The sequence below is a fragment of the Anopheles nili genome, unplaced genomic scaffold (genome assembly GCF_943737925.1).
Source record: "Anopheles nili unplaced genomic scaffold, idAnoNiliSN_F5_01 U_low_cov_2, whole genome shotgun sequence".
In the NCBI taxonomy this organism is placed as follows: domain Eukaryota; kingdom Metazoa; phylum Arthropoda; class Insecta; order Diptera; family Culicidae; genus Anopheles; species Anopheles nili.
The window spans coordinates 584,846-600,000 of record NW_026525540.1 but is presented as its reverse complement, the minus strand read 5'-3'; positions in this window follow the sequence as shown (position 1 = coordinate 600,000).

The window sequence follows — 15,155 nt, the reverse complement described above, 5'->3', positions numbered from 1 at the left end:
CACTCAAGAAGTAACAACGTGCCGGTGCTAAGCACCGTCTCCTCAAGATCTACGAGTTCTGACACCTCTTGGCTACTTGACCCCTTTCCCGGTGGGTGCAAGTCACTCTACTCCGAGCCCTGGGACACCTTCCCAGGGTGTTTTCCATGTACCACTAACCCTTGGTTGGACACCTCTTGGCTACTTGACCCCTTTCCCGGTGGGTGCAAGTCACTCTACTCCGAGCCCTGGGACACCTTCCCAGGGTGTTTTCCATGTACCACTAACCCGTGGTTGGACACCTCTTGGCTACTTGACCCCTTTCCCGGTGGGTGCAAGTCACCGTGCGGAACCTTTCGGCCGCTCTCCCTAGGACTGTGTTGCAGGCAAGCACAGTGGTTCCGCGACCTAGAGACAGCGGCATCCCTTGTTACTACTACTCCGAGCCCTGGGACACCTTCCCAGGGTGTTTTCCATGTACCACTAGCCTCTGGTTGACCATCGGTGGTGGTAGGTGATTTAACCCAAAACCACCCTAGGTCACCGTTCCGACCACCCAGCTACCGTTAAAACGCCTCCGGACACCAGGACACACCTTCCCGGTACCAGAACCAGTCGTAGTTGCCGTCACCCAAATTTCATACAACCGTCACCCACGGGCCGAAACACCTTGCCACTACATGAGTCTAGTATTAGGTCCTAGGGTCTCTTTTCGACAACTCCCGACCTCCCTGATATCGAATCGTCAGTTTACATGAGGAGGCTAAACTTTCTATGACGACTCAGTACAACCATACCTCCCTATAATAGTGAAATGTCAAATTCTAGGGCTTTTTGGCCATGGAAAATTCTGAAGCTCGGCACGAGCAAACATGACCCATGCTTGTATCTCCGAAACTATGAGTCTGACAGTTTTGCACCCTTCTGCGGAAAGTTGTGTCTCGGTAAGCCTAAAAAGTCAGTAGAACACCACGAAACGATCCGACCACTCCTTCGACCTGTTTTGGGGTTTTGCAGTTTTCCATGGGGTATTTTGTATGGGGAAAACCGACCCATGCCCGTATCTCCGTACCTAAGCGTCTGACGGTCTTGGACCCCTTTAGGTAAAAGTTGCATTTTGTCGAGCTGAACATTTCACTAGAACATCGCGAAACGATCCGACGACTCCTTCTGGGAGTTTTTGGGGTCCGAAGGTTTTCTGGGACTTAGTCTCTGGAGCAACAATTCTGAAGCTCGGCACGAGCAACCACGCACGTGTCTTATATCTCCGTAAGTAAGGGTCTGACGGTCTTGGACACCTTTAGCAAAAAGTTGCGCCCTATTGAATGGAACATTTCACTAGAACACCACGAAACGATCCGACCACTCCTTCGACCTGTTTTGGGGTTTTGCAGTTTTCCATGGGGTATTTTGTATGGGGAAAACCGACCCATGCCCGTATCTCCGTACCTAAGCGTCTGACGGTCTTGGACCCCTTTAGGTAAAAGTTGCATTCCGTTGAGCTGAACATTTCACTAGAACATCGCGAAACGATCCGACGACTCCTTCTGGGAGTTTTTGGGGTCGGAAGGTTTTCTGGGACTTAGTCTCTGGAGCAACATTTCTGAAGCTCGGCACGAGCAACCACGCACGTGTCTTATATCTCCGTAAGTAAGGGTCTGACGGTCTTGGACACCTTTAGCAAAAAGTTGCGCCCTATCGAATGGAACATTTCACTAGAACACCACGAAACGATCCGACCACTCCTTCGACCTGTTTTTGGGTTTTGCAGTTTTCCATGGGGTATTTTGTATGGGGAAAACCGACCCATGCCCGTATCTCCGTACCTAAGCGTCTGACGGTCTTGGACCCCTTTAGATAAAAGTTGCATTCCGTCGAGCTGAACATTTCACTAGAACATCGCGAAACGATCCGACGCCTCCTTCTGGGAGTTTTTGGGGTCGACTTGTGCGCAACCCCGACCTTCAGGATTTTGCTCTACGGAAGGGGGTGCACAAAAGTGTTCGTAATCAACCTCGGATTGTACTTTTCATCATCTAGGGGCACCGTAGGGACCGAAAAAAGTGGTTTCGCATGATAGTCCACCTCGACCCATGTTGACCCTTGCGCGACCCCGACCTTCAGGATTTTGCTCTACGGAAGGGGGTCTACTTGTGCGCAACCCCGACCTTCAGGATTTTGCTCTACGGAAGGGGGTGCACAAAAGTGTTCGTAATCAACCTCGGATTGTACTTTTCATCATCTAGGGGCACCGTAGGGACCGAAAAAAGTGGTTTCGCATGATAGTCCACCTCGACCCATGTCGACCCTTGCGCGACCCCGACCTTCAGGATTTTGCTCTACGGAAGGGGGTGCACACTTGTGCGACCCCGACCTTCAGGATTTTGCTCTACGGAAGGGGGTGCACAAAAGTGTTCGTAATCAACCTCGGATTGTACTTTTCATCATCTAGGGGCACCGTAGGGACCGAAAAAAGTGGTTTCGCATGATAGTCCACCTCGACCCATGTCGACCCTTGCGCGACCCCGACCTTCAGGATTTTGCTCTACGGAAGGGGGTCGACCCTTGCGCGACCCCGACCTTCAGGATTTTGCTCTACGGAAGGGGGTCTACTTGTGCGCAACCCCGACCTTCAGGATTTTGCTCTACGGAAGGGGGTGCACAAAAGTGTTCGTAATCAACCTCGGATTGTACTTTTCATCATCTAGGGGCACCGTAGGGACCGAAAAAAGTGGTTTCGCATGATAGTCCACCTCGACCCATGTCGACCCTTGCGCGACCCCGACCTTCAGGATTTTGCTCTACGGAAGGGGGTGCACAAAAGTGTTCGTAATCAACCTCGGATTGTACTTTTCATCATCTAGGGGCACCGTAGGGACCGAAAAAAGTGGTTTCGCATGATAGTCCACCTCGACCCATGTCGACCCTTGCGCGACCCCGACCTTCAGGATTTTGCTCTACGGAAGGGGGTGCACACTTGTGCGACCCCGACCTTCAGGATTTTGCTCTACGGAAGGGGGTGCACAAAAGTGTTCGTAATCAACCTCGGATTGTACTTTTCATCATCTAGGGGCACCGTAGGGACCGAAAAAAGTGGTTTCGCATGATAGTCCACCTCGACCCATGTCGACCCTTGCGCGACCCCGACCTTCAGGATTTTGCTCTACGGAAGGGGGTGCACAAAAGTGTTCGTAATCAACCTCGGATTGTACTTTTCATCATCTAGGGGCACCGTAGGGACCGAAAAAAGTGGTTTCGCATGATAGTCCACCTCGACCCATGTCGACCCTTGCGCGACCCCGACCTTCAGGATTTTGCTCTACGGAAGGGGGTCTACTTGTGCGCAACCCCGACCTTCAGGATTTTGCTCTACGGAAGGGGGTGCACAAAAGTGTTCGTAATCAACCTCGGATTGTACTTTTCATCATCTAGGGGCACCGTAGGGACCGAAAAAAGTGGTTTCGCATGATAGTCCACCTCGACCCATGTCGACCCTTGCGCGACCCCGACCTTCAGGATTTTGCTCTACGGAAGGGGGTGTACAAAAGTGTTCGTAATCAACCTCGGATTGTACTTTTCATCATCTAGGGGCACCGTAGGGACCGAAAAAAGTGGTTTCGCATGATAGTCCACCTCGACCCATGTCGACCCTTGCGCGACCCCAACCTTCAGGATTTTGCTCTACGGTAGGGGGTGCACACTTGTGCGACCCCGACCTTCAGGATTTTGCTCTACGGAAGGGGGTGCACAAAAGTGTTCGTAATCAACCTCGGATTGTACTTTTCATCATCTAGGGGCACCGTAGGGACCGAAAAAAGTGGTTTCGCATGATAGTCCACCTCGACCCATGTCGACCCTTGCGCGACCCCGACCTTCAGGATTTTGCTCTACGGAAGGGGGTGCACAAAAGTGTTCGTAATCAACCTCGGATTGTACTTTTCATCATCTAGGGGCACCGTAGGGACCGAAAAAAGTGGTTTCGCATGATAGTCCACCTCGACCCATGTCGACCCTTGCGCGACCCCGACCTTCAGGATTTTGCTCTACGGAAGGGGGTCTACTTGTGCGCAACCCCGACCTTCAGGATTTTGCTCTACGGAAGGGGGTGCACAAAAGTGTTCGTAATCAACCTCGGATTGTACTTTTCATCATCTAGGGGCACCGTAGGGACCGAAAAAAGTGGTTTCGCATGATAGTCCACCTCGACCCATGTCGACCCTTGCGCGACCCCGACCTTCAGGATTTTGCTCTACGGAAGGGGGTGCACACTTGTGCGACCCCGACCTTCAGGATTTTGCTCTACGGAAGGGGGTGCACAAAAGTGTTCGTAATCAACCTCGGATTGTACTTTTCATCATCTAGGGGCACCGTAGGGACCGAAAAAAGTGGTTTCGCATGATAGTCCACCTCGACCCATGTCGACCCTTGCGCGACCCCGACCTTCAGGATTTTGCTCTACGGAAGGGGGTGCACAAAAGTGTTCGTAATCAACCTCGGATTGTACTTTTCATCATCTAGGGGCACCGTAGGGACCGAAAAAAGTGGTTTCGCATGATAGTCCACCTCGACCCATGTCGACCCTTGCGCGACCCCGACCTTCAGGATTTTGCTCTACGGAAGGGGGTGCACAAAAGTGTTCGTAATCAACCTCGGATTGTACTTTTCATCATCTAGGGGCACCGTAGGGACCGAAAAAAGTGGTTTCGCATGATAGTCCACCTCGACCCATGTCGACCCTTGCGCGACCCCGACCTTCAGGATTTTGCTCTACGGAAGGGGGTGCACAAAAGTGTTCGTAATCAACCTCGGATTGTACTTTTCATCATCTAGGGGCACCGTAGGGACCGAAAAAAGTGGTTTCGCATGATAGTCCACCTCGACCCATGTCGACCCTTGCGCGACCCCGACCTTCAGGATTTTGCTCTACGGAAGGGGGTCTACTTGTGCGCAACCCCGACCTTCAGGATTTTGCTCTACGGAAGGGGGTGCACAAAAGTGTTCGTAATCAACCTCGGATTGTACTTTTCATCATCTAGGGGCACCGTAGGGACCGAAAAAAGTGGTTTCGCATGATAGTCCACCTCGACCCATGTCGACCCTTGCGCGACCCCGACCTTCAGGATTTTGCTCTACGGAAGGGGGTGTACAAAAGTGTTCGTAATCAACCTCGGATTGTACTTTTCATCATCTAGGGGCACCGTAGGGACCGAAAAAAGTGGTTTCGCATGATAGTCCACCTCGACCCATGTCGACCCTTGCGCGACCCCAACCTTCAGGATTTTGCTCTACGGTAGGGGGTGCACACTTGTGCGACCCCGACCTTCAGGATTTTGCTCTACGGAAGGGGGTGCACAAAAGTGTTCGTAATCAACCTCGGATTGTACTTTTCATCATCTAGGGGCACCGTAGGGACCGAAAAAAGTGGTTTCGCATGATAGTCCACCTCGACCCATGTCGACCCTTGCGCGACCCCGACCTTCAGGATTTTGCTCTACGGAAGGGGGTGCACAAAAGTGTTCGTAATCAACCTCGGATTGTACTTTTCATCATCTAGGGGCACCGTAGGGACCGAAAAAAGTGGTTTCGCATGATAGTCCACCTCGACCCATGTCGACCCTTGCGCGACCCCGACCTTCAGGATTTTGCTCTACGGAAGGGGGTCTACTTGTGCGCAACCCCGACCTTCAGGATTTTGCTCTACGGAAGGGGGTGCACAAAAGTGTTCGTAATCAACCTCGGATTGTACTTTTCATCATCTAGGGGCACCGTAGGGACCGAAAAAAGTGGTTTCGCATGATAGTCCACCTCGACCCATGTCGACCCTTGCGCGACCCCGACCTTCAGGATTTTGCTCTACGGAAGGGGGTGCACACTTGTGCGACCCCGACCTTCAGGATTTTGCTCTACGGAAGGGGGTGCACAAAAGTGTTCGTAATCAACCTCGGATTGTACTTTTCATCATCTAGGGGCACCGTAGGGACCGAAAAAAGTGGTTTCGCATGATAGTCCACCTCGACCCATGTCGACCCTTGCGCGACCCCGACCTTCAGGATTTTGCTCTACGGAAGGGGGTGCACAAAAGTGTTCGTAATCAACCTCGGATTGTACTTTTCATCATCTAGGGGCACCGTAGGGACCGAAAAAAGTGGTTTCGCATGATAGTCCACCTCGACCCATGTCGACCCTTGCGCGACCCCGACCTTCAGGATTTTGCTCTACGGAAGGGGGTGCACAAAAGTGTTCGTAATCAACCTCGGATTGTACTTTTCATCATCTACGGGCACCGTAGGGACCGAAAAAAGTGGTTTCGCATGATAGTCCACCTCGACCCATGTCGACCCTTGCGCGACCCCGACCTTCAGGATTTTGCTCTACGGAAGGGGTCCTCTCTGTACAAGGTTTAGGGGTACATTTTCGCCCAAAAACCACTATCGCTCAACCGAAACAACTCCTCGACATGTGTTTTCTCTGTGATTTTGGCCCCGATATGACGAGTAGTTTTTGAGATATGCCCCTCTGAAGGTACATATTGGGACTTAGCCGATTTTCACCCATTGCGGTGTCTATGGGGTGTTGGGAATCGCTCTACCGACCAGCCGGTTGGAGATATCGATTCCCGGTCTTCGGCGCATTTGCTCAACTCCGTAATGCCTACTTTTCGTCCATACACACAACACCTCGCAGAGTTCTCCTTCTGCCAGATATAGCGCGTGCCCCTTTGTTCGTGCACCATTTTGGCCCGTTTTTCGCACATTGCCTCGAAACCATGCGTTCGACGGTTTTGCGTCCCAAGCACCGATGTTAGAACACTACCGTGGCTAACTTTCGTCCATATACGCCAACTCCGTGCAATGTCTCCATCACCCTGTTTTTGGGTGAAAACCCATTTCTGGGACTGAGGCGATTTTCACCCATTGCGGTGTCTATGGGGTGTTGGGAATCGCTCTACTGACCAGCCGGTTGGAGATATCGATTCCCGGTCTTCGGCGCGTTTGCTCAACTCCGTAATGCCTACTTTTCGTCCGTACACACAACACCTCGCAGAGTTCTCCTTCTGCCAGATATAGCGCGTGCCCCTTTGTTCGTGCACCATTTTGGCCCGTTTTTCGCACATCGCTTCGAAACCATGCGTCCGACGGTTTTGCGTCCCAAGTAGTGATGTTAGAACACCACCGTGGCTAACTTTCGTCGATATACGCCAAACTTCTCAGACACCTCCATCCGAGAGTATTTCGTGTTTTCCTATATATTGCATACTTCCAGGGGTTTGCTTCCATACAACTTTCAATGTTCTGTAAAACACCCGCGCATCGTCCGATTGGACTGAAACTGCTCCGGCGCGCTCTCTGCCGTGCTACAACTCTGCGCAAACCATCAAAACCTCGATGCCTGCGTGCGCACCTAGCCATCTGAACTCCGTACACTCTGGCTTAACAGGCCTCTTAGCCCGTTACAACATGGCTAACCCACTGGTAACCGGTAACCGTCACTCGTCCAATGTGGTCCATCACCCGTGCAAGCTGTTTCGCGTGCTTGCGCTTGCTCCGTGAGCAATCCCGCGTGCATTCGGTTGTCTTCCAACAGCGTGTTCGTCTCGCAACAATCTCCTCCGTGTGTACGCCTGGTGCTATGCAACTAGTTGAAATTTTTCGGGAAGTCAAGTTTTGGGACTTGTACTTTTTTTCAACATTAAATGCAGCTTTTCGCACACCATAGCAACTCGGGCTTCGACTTTCGGGACTTGGTGCTTTTCGCGGATCAAGCCCAATGGACTTGACCCGCTAAAGCTCACCTCCTCTCTATCGCTCCATTCGGGTAGCTATGGTGCACCCCAGCCAGTAGCGCACATGCACCCCATGTCTGAGGCACAAGCACACCACCCACTAGGACACACCACAGCAGCACACCCTTCTGCACATAGCACCACGTATGTGCAGCGTCGCCTTACCCAAGCGACTTGCGGCACCTTGCAGGAGCAAGCTCCCACAGGTGGCGCGCAGCCGGTGTGTGACTCCCGCACACTCCCGACTAGGTGGTACCATCATCACCATGGCACGCACCCAGGCACCTGCACCTGCTGCAGGTACCTTACGCACACGCGTGATGACCCCCGTGTGGAGGGCCGGTGGATTCCCGGTGGGTGCAAGTCACTCTACTCCGAGCCCTGGGAAGGTGTCCCAGGGTGTTTTCCATGTACCACTAACCCTTGGTTGGACACCTCTTGGCTACTTGACCCCTTTCCCGGTGGGTGCAAGTCACCGTGCGGAACCTTTCGGCCGCTCTCCCTAGGACTGTGTTGCAGGCAAGCACAGTGGTTCCGCGACCTAGAGACAGCGGCATCCCTTATTACTACTACTCCGAGCCCTGGGACACCTTCCCAGGGTGTTTTCCATGTACCACTAGCCTCTGGTTGACCATCGGTGGAGGTAGTTGATTTCACCCAAAACCACCCTAGGTCACCGTTCCGACCGCCCAGCTACCGTTAAAACGCCTCCGGACACCAGGACACACCTTCCCGGTACCAGAACCAGTCGTAGTTGCCGTCACCCAAATTTCATACAACCGTCACCCACGGGCCGAAACACCTTGCCACTACATGAGTCTAGTATTAGGTCCTAGGGTCTCTTTTCGACAACTCCCGACCTCCCTGATATCGAATCGTCAGTTTACATGAGGAGGCTAAACTTTCTATGACGACTCAGTACAACCATACCTCCCTATAATAGTGAAATGTCAAATTCTAGGGCTTTTTGGCCATGGAAAATTCTGAAGCTCGGCACGAGCAAACATGACCCATGCTTGTATCTCCGAAACTATGAGTCTGACAGTTTTGCACCCTTCTGCGGAAAGTTGTGTCTCGGTAAGCCTAAAAAGTCAGTAGAACACCACGAAACGATCCGACCACTCCTTCGACCTGTTTTGGGGTTTTGCAGTTTTCCATGGGGTATTTTGTATGGGGAAAACCGACCCATGCCCGTATCTCCGTACCTAAGCGTCTGACGGTCTTGAACCCCTTTAGGTAAAAGTTGCATTTCGTCGAGCTGAACATTTCACTAGAACATCGCGAAACGATCCGACGACTCCTTCTGGGAGTTTTTGGGGTCGGAAGGTTTTCTGGGACTTAGTCTCTGGAGCAACATTTCTGAAGCTCGGCACGAGCAACCACGCACGTGTCTTATATCTCCGTGAGTAAGGGTCTGACGGTCTTGGACACCTTTAGCAAAAAGTTGCGTATAACCATGCTCGTCAATACTCTCGAACACTGTAACTCGATCCGACCACTCCTTGGTACACTTTTGTGGGTTGCCAGTTTCGGTTGGGACTTAGTCTCTGGAGACCAAATTCTGAAGCTCGGCGTGGGTACCGGTTTTTCGTGCACGTCAGAGGGCCTCGACCGCCCCGAGAACCCGACCTTCAGGATTTTGGTCATTTTTGGGGGTGCACAAAAGTGTTCGTAATCAACCTCGGATTGTACTTTTCATCATCTAGGGGCACCGTAGGGACCGAAAAAAGTGGTTTCGCATGATAGTCCACCTCGACCCATGTCGACCCTTGCGCGACACCGACCTTCAGGATTTTGCTCTACGGAAGGGGGTGCACAAAAGTGTTCGTAATCAACCTCGGATTGTACTTTTCATCATCTAGGGGCACCGTAGGGACCGAAAAAAGTGGTTTCGCATGATAGTCCACCTCGACCCATGTCGACCCTTGCGCGACCCCGACCTTCAGGATTTTGCTCTACGGAAGGGGGTCTACTTGTGCGCAACCCCGACCTTCAGGATTTTGCTCTACGGAAGGGGGTCTACTTGTACGCAACCCCGACCTTCAGGATTTTGCTCTACGGAAGGGGGTCTACTTGTGCGCAACCCCGACCTTCAGGATTTTGCTCTACGGAAGGGGGTGCACAAAAGTGTTCGTAATCAACCTCGGATTGTACTTTTCATCATCTAGGGGCACCGTAGGGACCGAAAAAAGTGGTTTCGCATGATAGTCCACCTCGACCCATGTCGACCCTTGCGCGACCCCGACCTTCAGGATTTTGCTCTACGGAAGGGGGTCTACTTGTGCGCAACCCCGACCTTCAGGATTTTGCTCTACGGAAGGGGGTCTACTTGTACGCAACCCCGACCTTCAGGATTTTGCTCTACGGAAGGGGGTGCACAAAAGTGTTCGTAATCAACCTCGGATTGTACTTTTCATCATCTAGGGGCACCGTAGGGACCGAAAAAAGTGGTTTCGCATGATAGTCCACCTCGACCCATGTCGACCCTTGCGCGACCCCGACCTTCAGGATTTTGCTCTACGGAAGGGGGTCTACTTGTGCGCAACCCCGACCTTCAGGATTTTGCTCTACGGAAGGGGGTGCACAAAAGTGTTCGTAATCATCCTCGGATTGTACTTTTCATCATCTAGGGGCACCGTAGGGACCGAAAAAAGTGGTTTCGCATGATAGTCCACCTCGACCCATGTCGACCCTTGCGCGACCCCGACCTTCAGGATTTTGCTCTACGGAAGGGGTCCTCTCTGTACAAGGTTTAGGGGTACATTTTCACCCAAAAACCACTATCGCTTATCCGAAACAACTCCTCGACATGTGTCTTCTCTGTGAATTTGGCCCCGATCTGACGAGTAGCTTTCGAGATATGCCCCTCTGAAGGTACATATTGGGACTTAGCCGATTTTCACCCATTGCGGTGTCTATGGGGTGTTGGGAATCGCTCTACCGACCAGCCGGTTGGAGATATCGAGTTGCGGTCTTCGGCGCGTTTGCTCAACTCCGTAATGCCTACTTTTCGTCCGTACACACAACACCTCGCAGAGTTCTCCTTCTGCCAGATATAGCGCGTGCCCCTTTGTTCGTGCACCATTTTGCCCGTTTTTCGCACATTGCCTCGAAACCATGCGTTCGACGGTTTTGCGTCCCAAGCACCGATGTTAGAACACCACCGTGGCTAACTTTCGTCCATATACGCCAACTCCGTGCAATGTCTCCATCACCCTGTTTTTGGGTGAAAACCCATTTCTGGGACTTAGCCGATTTTCACCCATTGCGGTGTCTATGGGGTGTTGGGAATCGCTCTACCGACCAGCCGGTTGGAGATATCGTTTTGCGGTCTTCGGCGCGTTTGCTCAACTCCGTAATGCCTACTTTTCGTCCATACACACAACACCTCGCAGAGTTCTCCTTCTGCCAGATATAGCGCGTGCCCCTTTGTTCGTGCACCATTTTGGCCCGTTTTTCGCGCATCGCTTCGAAACCATGTGTCCGACGCTTTTGCGTCCCAAGTAGTGATGTTAGAACACCACCGTGGCTAACTTTCGTTCATATACGCCAACTCCGTGCAATGTCTCCATCACCCTGTTTTTGGGTGAAAACCCATTTCTGGGACTTGGCCGATTTTCACCCATTGCGGTGTCTATGGGGTGTTGGGAATCGCTCTACCGACCAGCCGGTTGGAGATATCGTTTTGCGGTCTTCGGCGCGTTTGCTCAACTCCGTAATGCCTACCTTTCGTCCATACACACAACACCTCGCAGAGTTCTCCTTCTGCCAGATATAGCGCGTGCCCCTTTGTTCGTGCACCATTTTGGCCCGTTTTTCGCACATTGCCTCGAAACCATGCGTCCGACGGTTTTGCGTCCCAAGCACCGATGTTAGAACACCACCGTGGCTAACTTTCGTCCATATACGCCAACTCCGTGCAATGTCTCCATCACCCTGTTTTTGGGTGAAAACCCATTTCTGGGACTTAGCCGATTTTCACCCATTGCGGTTTCTATGGGGTATTGAGAATCGCTCTACCGACCAGCCGGTTGGAGATATCGTTTTGCGGTCTTCGGCGCGTTTGCTCAACTCTGTAATGCCTACTTTTCGTCCATACACACAACACCTCGCAGAGTTCTCCTTCTGCCAGATATAGCGCGTGCCCCTTTGTTCGTGCACCATTTTGGCCCGTTTTTCGCACATTGCCTCGAAACCATGCGTCCGACGATTTTGCGTCCCAAGCACCGATGTTAGAACACCACCGTGGCTAACTTTCGTCCATATACGCCAACTCCGTGCAATGTCTCCATCACCCTGTTTTTGGGTGAAAACCCATTTCTGGGACTTAGCCGATTTTCACCCATTGCGGTGTCTATGGGGTGTTGGGAATCGCTCTACCGACCAGCCGGTTGGAGATATCGTTTTGCGGTCTTCGGCGCGTTTGCTCAACTCTGTAATGCCTACTTTTCGTCGATACACACAACACCTCGCAGAGTTCTCCTTCTGCCAGATATAGCGCGTGCCCCTTTGTTCGTGCACCATTTTGGCCCCTTTTTCGCACATTGCCTCGAAACCATGCGTCCGACGCTTTTGCGTCCCAAGTAGTGATGTTAGAACACCACCGTGGCTAACTTTCGTCCATATTTGCCAACTCCGTGCAATGTCTCCATCACCCTGTTTTTGGGTGAAAACCCTGTTTTTGGGTGTCTATGGGGTGTTGGGAATCGCTCTACCGACCAGCCGGTTGGAGATATCGTTTTGCGGTCCTGGGCGCGTTTGCTCAACTCTGTAATGCCTACTTTTCGTCCATACACACAACACCTCGCAGAGTTCTCCTTCTGCCAGATATAGCGCGTGCCCCTGTGTTCGTGCACCATTTTGGCCCGTTTTTCGCACATTGCCTCGAAACCATGCGTTCGACGGTTTTGCGTCCCAAGCACCGATGTTAGAACACCACCGTGGCTAACTTTCGTCCATATACGCCAACTCCGTGCAATGTCTCCATCACCCTGTTTTTGGGTGAAAACCCATTTCTGGGACTTAGTCGATTTTCACCCATTGCGGTTTCTATGGGGTGTTGGGAATCGCTCTACCGACCAGCCGGTTGGAGATATCGAGTTGCGGTCTTCGGCGCGTTTGCTCAACTTCGTAATGCCTACTTTTCGTCCATACACACAACACCTCGCAGAGTTCTCCTTCTGCCAGATATAGCGCGTGCCCCTTTGTTCGTGCACCATTTTGGCCCGTTTTTCGCACATTGCCTCGAAACCATGCGTCCGACGCTTTTGTGTCCCAAGTAGTGATGTTAGAACACCACCGTGGCTAACTTTCGTCCATATACGCCAACTCCGTGCAATGTCTCCATCACCCTGTTTTTGGGTGAAAACCCATTTCTGGGACTTAGCCGATTTTCACCCATTGCGGTGTCTATGGGGTGTTGGGAATCGCTCTACCGACCAGCCGGTTGGAGATATCGTATTGCGGTCCTGGGCGCGTTTGCTCAAATTTGTAATGCCTACTTTTCGTCCATACACACAACACCTCGCAGAGTTCTCCTTCTGCCAGATATAGCGCGTGCCCCTTTGTTCGTGCACCATTTTGGCCCGTTTTTCGCACATTGCCTCGAAACCATGCGTCCGACGGTTTTGCGTCCCAAGCACCGATGTTAGAACACCACCGTGGCTAACTTTCGTTCATATACGCCAACTCCGTGCAATGTCTCCATCACCCTGTTTTTGGGTGAAACCCCATTTCTGGGACTTAGCCGATTTTCACCCATTGCGGTTTCTATGGGGTGTTGAGAATCGCTCTACCGACCAGCCGGTAGGAGATATCGAATTGCGGTCTTCGGCGCGTTTGCTCAACTTCGTAATGCCTACTTTTCGTCCATACACACAACACCTCGCAGAGTTCTCCTTCTGCCAGATATAGCGCGTGCCCCTTTTTTCGTGCACCGTTTTGGCCCGTTTTTCGCACATTGCTTCGAAACCATGCGTCCGACGGTTTTGCGTCCCAAGTAGTGATGTTAGAACACCACCGTGGCTAAGTTTCGTCCATATACGCCAACTCCGTACAATGTCTCCATCACCCTGTTTTTGGGTGAAAACCCATTTCAGGGACTTAGCCGATTTTCACCCATTGCGGTGTCTATGGGGTGTTGGGAATCGCTCTACCGACCAGCCGGTTGGAGATATCGAGTTGCGGTCTTCGGCGCGTTTGCTCAACTCCGTAATGCCTACTTTTCGTCCATACACACAACACCTCGCAGAGTTCTCCTTCTGCCAGATATAGCGCGTGCCCCTTTGTTCGTGCACCATTTTGGCCTGTTTTTCGTACATCGCTTCGAAACCATGCGTCCGACGGTTTTGCGTTCCAAGTACCGATGTTAGAACACCACCGTGGCTAACTTTCGTCCATATACGCCAACTCCGTGCAATGTCTCCATCACCCTGTTTTTGGGTGAAAACCCATTTCTGGGACTTAGCCGATTTTCACCCATTGCGGTGTCTATGGGGTGTTGGGAATCGCTCTACCGACCAGCCGGTTGGAGATATCGAGTTGCGGTCTTCGGCGCGTTTGCTCAACTCCGTAATGCCTACTTTTCGTCCATACACACAACACCTCGCAGAGTTCTCCTTCTGCCAGATATAGCGCGTGCCCCTTTGTTCGTGCACCATTTTGGCCTGTTTTTCGTACATCGCTTCGAAACCATGCGTCCGACGGTTTTGCGTCCCAAGTACCGATGTTAGAACACCACCGTGGCTAACTTTCGTCCATATACGCCAACTCCGTGCAATGTCTCCATCACCCTGTTTTTGGGTGAAAACCCATTTCTGGGACTTAGCCGATTTTCACCCATTGCGGTGTCTATGGGGTGTTGGGAATCGCTCTACCGACCAGCCGGTTGGAGATATCGAGTTGCGGTCTTCGGCGCGTTTGCTCAACTCCGTAATGCCTACTTTTCGTCCATACACACAACACCTCGCAGAGTTCTCCTTCTGCCAGATATAGCGCGTGCCCCTTTTTTCGTGCACCGTTTTGGCCCGTTTTTCGCACATTGCTTCGAAACCATGCGTCCGACGGTTTTGCGTCCCAAGTACCGATGTTAGAACACCACCGTGGCTAACTTTCGTCCATATACGCCAACTCCGTGCAATGTCTCCATCACCCTGTTTTTGGGTGAAAACCCATTTCTGGGACTTAGCCGATTTTCACCCATTGCGGTGTCTATGGGGTGTTGGGAATCGCTCTACCGACCAGCCGGTTGGAGATATCGAGTTGCGGTCTTCGGCGCGTTTGCTCAACTCCGTAATGCCTACTTTTCGTCCATACACACAACACCTCGCAGAGTTCTCCTTCTGCCAGATATAGCGCGTGCCCCTTTTTTCGTGCACCGTTTTGGCCCGTTTTT